Raw genomic sequence first — 6,000 nt, 5'->3', positions numbered from 1 at the left:
GGCTCAAAATCCTGCCACCTGAAGACAATGACTCTTAACTCTAAAGTGATGCCAGAATCTCCTTCTTGCTACCCAATAACACCACAAAAAGCCTTTCTAAATTTATCTGAGAATGGTAGGGACTTTTGGCAGCGGTTGGGAGTTCATAGGGGTCTCCCTGCCAAAGGGTCATTTTCTGAATGCCAGCCAATCTAACATGAATTCCAGTTTTACATCTGAAAGGTAAGGGAGGGAGCCATGGAGGTGGAGATGGAGATGAAGGCAGAAATGGAGGTAGAGACAGAGATGGAGATGGAGGTGGGGATGAAGATGGAGATAGAGATGGAGATGGAGGTGCAATGGAGATTATCTTCCCTAAAACTACCAAGGAAGAGGGGCCAGTAATGAGGGGCTCTCTTCTCTCTGCCATGGGACCTAGACAAATTTTCTGCAGTACCGAAGTTACAAATGGCAAAATTCCACTGGGCTGGAAGAGACTGTAGGTGAAAGGATTGTAAATGAGGCACAGAATCCTTGTTGCGAGATCTGATGAAAAGCCTTCTTCCTAAATATATATTTATTTAAGACAACAGCAAGGATTTTATTGCTACAGGACTTCAACGACATATTCTTTCCCTCCCACTCAATTCCCTTTGTCTTTTCCTCTGGGGGATAAATATTGAATATCTTCAATATCTGGATGTGGATGGAGAGAGGGCAATTTAGCATAGGTGTATCTACGCTTGGGAGGTAGGGGCAGAACTTGAGAAAAAAAGCCAATAATGAAAGAATTCCTCAGCTCTTCCTCTTTTTCAGAGTCAGCCCTCAGTAGGTTCACAAGGTACCACAATCAGTTAACAAGGAACAATGCCATGAGAAGGAAGAAGGAGGCCCAGAGCCATGTCTGGGTTACAAAAACGATTTTGAATTTGAATAACATCAGAGGTGATTACATTCAATCACAAGTAGTGAAATGCCTTCTGAAATCACACACATGCACATATACATACATAAACATGCAGGATGTCCTTTCTAGATGTAGATAATAGGAAGCTGACAGTGGAAGGCTGATACTAAATCAGAAGCTCTTCCTGTGGAAAGAGAGGTGGTTAATAGCATTACAGAACTAGGCATGAAAATTGGGAGCTGTTCTGCAATACCCCTCACTTCACAACTGCTCTGATTGTCTTTTGTTACCTCCAGGTGTTTAATATTATCTGGTGGGGAGTAGGAGGTACTTGTCAATACTTCCACCTTCATGTCCAATCACACAACCTCCACCCCTCCATGCCCCTACCTCGCTCTCCCAGGAAATTTACACTCATTTTTTTCCTTCTCTCTTTTTTTTTTAATAAATTTATTTATTTATTTATTTATTTTTGGCTGCGTTGGATCTTCTTTGCTGCACGCAGCTCTCTCTAGTTGTGGTGAGCTGGGGCTACTCTTCGTTGCGGTGCGTGGGCTTCTCATTGCTGTGGCTTCTCTTGTTGCAGAGCACAGACTTCAGTAGTTGTGGCACACGGGCTCAGTAGTTGTGGCTCGCAGGCTCTAGAGCACAGGCTCAGTAGTTGTGGCACAAGGGCTTTGTTGCTCCATGCCATGTGGATCTTCCCGGACCAGGGATCAAACCTGTGTCCCCTGCATTGGCAGGTGGATTCCTAACCACTGCGCCACCAGGAAAGCCCCTTTTCCTTCTATTCTACCCTTCCCTCTCAACAGTCTTCCTATCAGATATAAAATATGCTTGTGTCTTCCTCCACTGCCTGACTCATCAATATCCACCATCTCAATTTTCAATGTCCCATTCATTCCTTAGCCCACTCTAAACTACTTCTGGATCTAAGTGCTCCAGGATTTTAAGCCTCCTCTTTTTTTGATATTATTGATCACTCCTTCTTGAATCACTCTCTCCTGGTTTTCCATCTACCTCCTGGCAGCTCCTTCTCAGGCTCTTCTTGTTTTGTATCCATTTAATGCTGAAGTTCCTCAAGCCTGGCTCTTGGCCCTCTTTTCTTCTTGCTCAGTACCCTCCTTCCCTCAGGCCTAGGCTAACTCATCCACACCCAAGGGTGCAAGTAATCACTATCTGTCAATAATTCTTCTCTTATCCACCTGAGCCCAGCTCTATATACCTGACTGTCAACTTGGCCTCTCTTTTGGGCAGATCAGAAGCCTTCAAGTTATTTGCTCTCACAATCTTTCCACTCAATCCCGTCCTCTTCCAAGATTCCCATCTCAGTGAACCAGCACCCACATCCATTTTTGGCCACATGCAAGAAACATGACTTTTCCTTGATGACTCCCTTTCCTTCACTGCCCACCTAATCCATCACCAAGTCCTGTGCACTGGGTCTCCTAAAGGGCGCTCATAACCTTCCTCTTACTGTTTCCATGACCATCACCCTAGACCAAGCCTACACCATCTACCATCTAGACTACTCCTATGTCAACCTGGCCTCCTTCCAACAAGGAATCTTTTCAAGATGCCATTCTGACCATGCTACTCGCTTTGCTGAAGCATGTCAGGTGTTTCCCATAGCACTTAGGATAAAGACAAGATTTTCAACATGAGTAGTATGGCTGCACTAGGTTTGGTCCTTTTCCAATATTCCAAACTCCATCTCATAGCTCCTTCCTCCTTGCTTTTCAAGCAGCACTGGTCTTTTCCTCAATTTCTCCAACTAACCATGCTCCCTGTCATCACATAACCCTTGCACACTAAGTTACCTCTGTCTGAAATATTTTTTGCCTAGTTGAATTTATTCTCAGTTCAAGAGGCAGTTCCTCAAGGAAGACTTTCTAGGCATTATTAATTCTATCAATTGGTTCCATAATACTATGTATCCATATCAATTTGTATTATAATGCAGGGATCATTTTGCATTGGTTTACTGTTATTATTTCTATATTACAGTGATTAAGTCTGTAAGCTCCATCCTGTTGCCAGTGTTAGCTCAGTACCTGGCACAGAATGGGCATATAATAAATATTTATTTGAGAAATAAAGGAAGGAAGCAAATAAAGAAGACTGAGAGAGAGGGAGGAATTAGGGAGAGAATGAAGAAATGAACACTGACATTTATGTTTCATTTCAGAATCCCTAGAAACAGGTCAGCCCAACATGACATGGAAGTAGTCTACCTGAATTCACTCATTTATTCAACAAATATGTATTATTCATGATTAAGGTAATATTTTTTTCTGATTATGAACATAATTTGGAAACCATGGAAAAATACTCAAAATATAAAAGAGAACAGTTCACAGTCCAGTGATGAACTACTGTTAAAATAATTTGCCATGTTTCTTTCCAGGTTTTTTCTATGTATATATAGTATTTATATAAGTAGGATCATTCTGTATATATATAGACTTGCTTCTTTCTCTTAGTGATGTATGATGAACATTTTCCTGTGTGGTTAAGAATCCCTTGAACACATGGCATTTAAATTGCTAAAATGTATTCTATTGCAAGCATGTATGTGATTTAGACATCTTTCCACTCGTCAGATATTTAAGGGCTTGCCAATTTGTCACTTCTATAACTAACAATATACATGCTTTGTAGGGCCCAGAGACAAATAGGGTAGTGCAAGGACTTTTGTAGGAAGTGGATTTGGAGAAAACAGGAGGCAGCTATTTCCAAGTGGCTAATATTTGCTTAAGGATTGCTGGGCTCGAAGCAGGTGTCCTCAGAATGTAACGTATTGTTAGCCATGGTAAAGAGCTTTTCGTCTCTCAGGTGTGAGCCCGGGCCGAAGTGCCTGATCCCGGGGCGGGTCTGCCTCAATCGCACCTGACCTTCAAACCCTGGGGCGAGGAGCCCCTGAGGCTTTGGCTGGGACTAGGGTACCACCCCCGTACAGATGCCGGGCGCTCAGGCCACACGCCGCCACGTGCCAGGAGCAAGTCTCCACCCCCTCCATCTTCCCGCCACGCCCCTCACAGTGTGCTCTCAGAGGCTCTCGAAGGCTCTCCCTGCAGCTCCACCTCCAGGTGACCTCCGCAAGTCCTCCCTGCCCCCTGCAGTAGCCCCGCCCCTGAACTGCGGGCTCCGCCCCCGAAATCCGGGCCCCGGGGCTGCTCCGCCCCGTGGGGGCTCTCGCGAAGCGCGGAGGCGGGGCCCTGCGCGATGACGTTAGCGGGCGTGCGCGGTGACGGCCCGCGTCCCTGTTACTCAGCGGAGGGGCCGAGGCCGGACGACGCGGCCCGGAGCGCGGAGCCGCGAGCAACGCTGGGTAACGGCCACGGCGACCGCCAAGACGGCGCCGGTTCCCGCCGCCGGGCTTTCCTGTCGCCATTCGTTGTGCTGCCGGGTGAGTGCGGCGAGTGCCGCAGGGCCGGGGCGGCCGGCGGCCCCGCCGTGTTTATGTTATTGTGCTGCCGCCACCGCCTCTCCTCAGCCTTGACCCCCTCCCGGGAGTGGGGGCGGGAGCGCGCGGCGGGCGGGGGGCGCGCGGCCGGCGGGGGCGGTGTGGGAACAATAGCAGCCGGGGAGGTGGGGGCCGGCTAGTGGGCGTGGGGCTGCTGGACCCAGGCGCGTCCCGGCCGCCCCCCACCCCAGCTTCGCCCGTGGGTCCTCGCGCGCCCTCCTCGCGGGGAGCGCGGGTCCCGCGTCCACGTCGGGAGGGGAAAATGGAGCGGGAGGTGGGTGGCAAGTTCTGAAACACTTCGGCGAAGGTCCAGACGGAGGCGCCTAGGCGGCCCGCTCCGCCCTGGCTACCTCCTCCGGCGGCGGGCAGCCGCAGAGAGCGCTCCGGTGGCCCGGTCCCGACGCCTGCCCGGCGCCCACGGGGACAGTGTTTTGTTTCTTGGTGGTTTCTTTGTGCTGATATTCTGGGCGAGCGCAGGCGGCGGCGCCGAAAGAGGCTGGGGTGGCCTTCAGCTCCGGGCTGCGAGGAAGAGCCCGGGCCCGTAGCTTGGGCAGGAGGTGTCCGTCAAGCTCGGCGCGAGCTCCAGTGGTCAGCGCGCATTTCTCTTGAGGGTCATTCGGTGGTGACCTTTTGACTTTTTCACCCCACCCTCCCTTCTCTTTGTCTTGGACTTGAGTCCCAGTCCTTCGATGGGAGCCAAATCTGTTTTAAAGTACTGTGATGAACACTTTTCATTTTAATTTCTGAAAGTTTCCCGTCATATGTTTACTGTGAATTTAACATGTTGACTGCATGGTATCAGACAATGTCCAGTGGTTACTATTTTTGCCTCTGAAATTCAGTGATCTTTACAGTAGAATTCTGGTCTGTCAGTCCATTGTGTTTTGAGATAAGCATCTAGAAAGTACTTCCTTGGTAATTAGAACATCTGTTTATTTCATTCATTCGTTCAGCAACTGTTCAGTGTTGTACCCAGATGAGAGTTTGAGGGTAAAGAGAAATATCCTTTAATGGAAGAAGATACTTTGACTGAAATATAATAGATGTACCTTTAAGTGAGACGATTGTATAAGTGGTATGTGTTAAAGAAGGTATAGTTATACTTTGGGTCATTTTACTATTTTTTTAGTAGTACGTCTGGAACTTCTAGCGTAATGTTATACATGTTAGGAAGTAGAGTTAGATTTGGTCTAAATGTACAACAGCTTTTATGTATTTCCTTACAGTCACTTGTAACGTTTACTTCAGAATCCCCTGCTGTGGGTTAAGCCTAGGAGGTCATATGCTGTCACTTAACATGTTTAGTGCTGTATCTGACATAAGCAAGCAATCAAAATGTGCCTTCCTTGAGGACAGACCTGTCTTGCCTCTGTGTCTCTAGCACCTAGCCTGGAATATAGTAAGTATTCAATAAAAATCAGATTGATGAAAAGCTCTTTATAATTGATAATATCTAAACTCAAGCCTTAGCAAAAAACGTTTAATGTTCTCTGTGAAGTTTTGGAAGCCTCATGCAAACTGTCACTTCCAGATGGCTAAATGAACAGTTCATATATATTATCTGTCCCGACAGTAGGGGCTTTTGAATCACTTCAGTATTAATTTTTTTTTTTCTATCACTTCTAAACCATTGGCTATCCTAAAATTA

The 6,000-nt window shown here is 47.2% G+C and overlaps 1 protein-coding gene across 3 annotated transcripts in view; it reads left to right on the top strand.

The window, feature by feature from the left end:
• Positions 1 to 4,144: 4,144 nt before the first annotated feature.
• Positions 4,145 to 6,000, top strand: part of MAPK8 (mitogen-activated protein kinase 8) — a 107,353-nt gene continuing 105,497 nt past the window's right edge. For all 3 annotated transcript variants that reach the window (XM_057530449.1, XM_057530450.1, XM_057530451.1), the window contains exon 1: positions 4,145 to 4,295. The gene's annotated coding sequence lies outside the window, so the exon portion shown is untranslated. The remainder of the gene's footprint in view (positions 4,296 to 6,000) is intronic.

Source organism: Balaenoptera acutorostrata, chromosome 16 (genome assembly GCF_949987535.1).
Source record: "Balaenoptera acutorostrata chromosome 16, mBalAcu1.1, whole genome shotgun sequence".
In the NCBI taxonomy this organism is placed as follows: Eukaryota; Metazoa; Chordata; class Mammalia; order Artiodactyla; family Balaenopteridae; genus Balaenoptera; species Balaenoptera acutorostrata.
The sequence above is the reverse complement of the archived record's forward strand: the minus strand, read 5'-3'. Positions and strand labels throughout refer to the sequence as shown.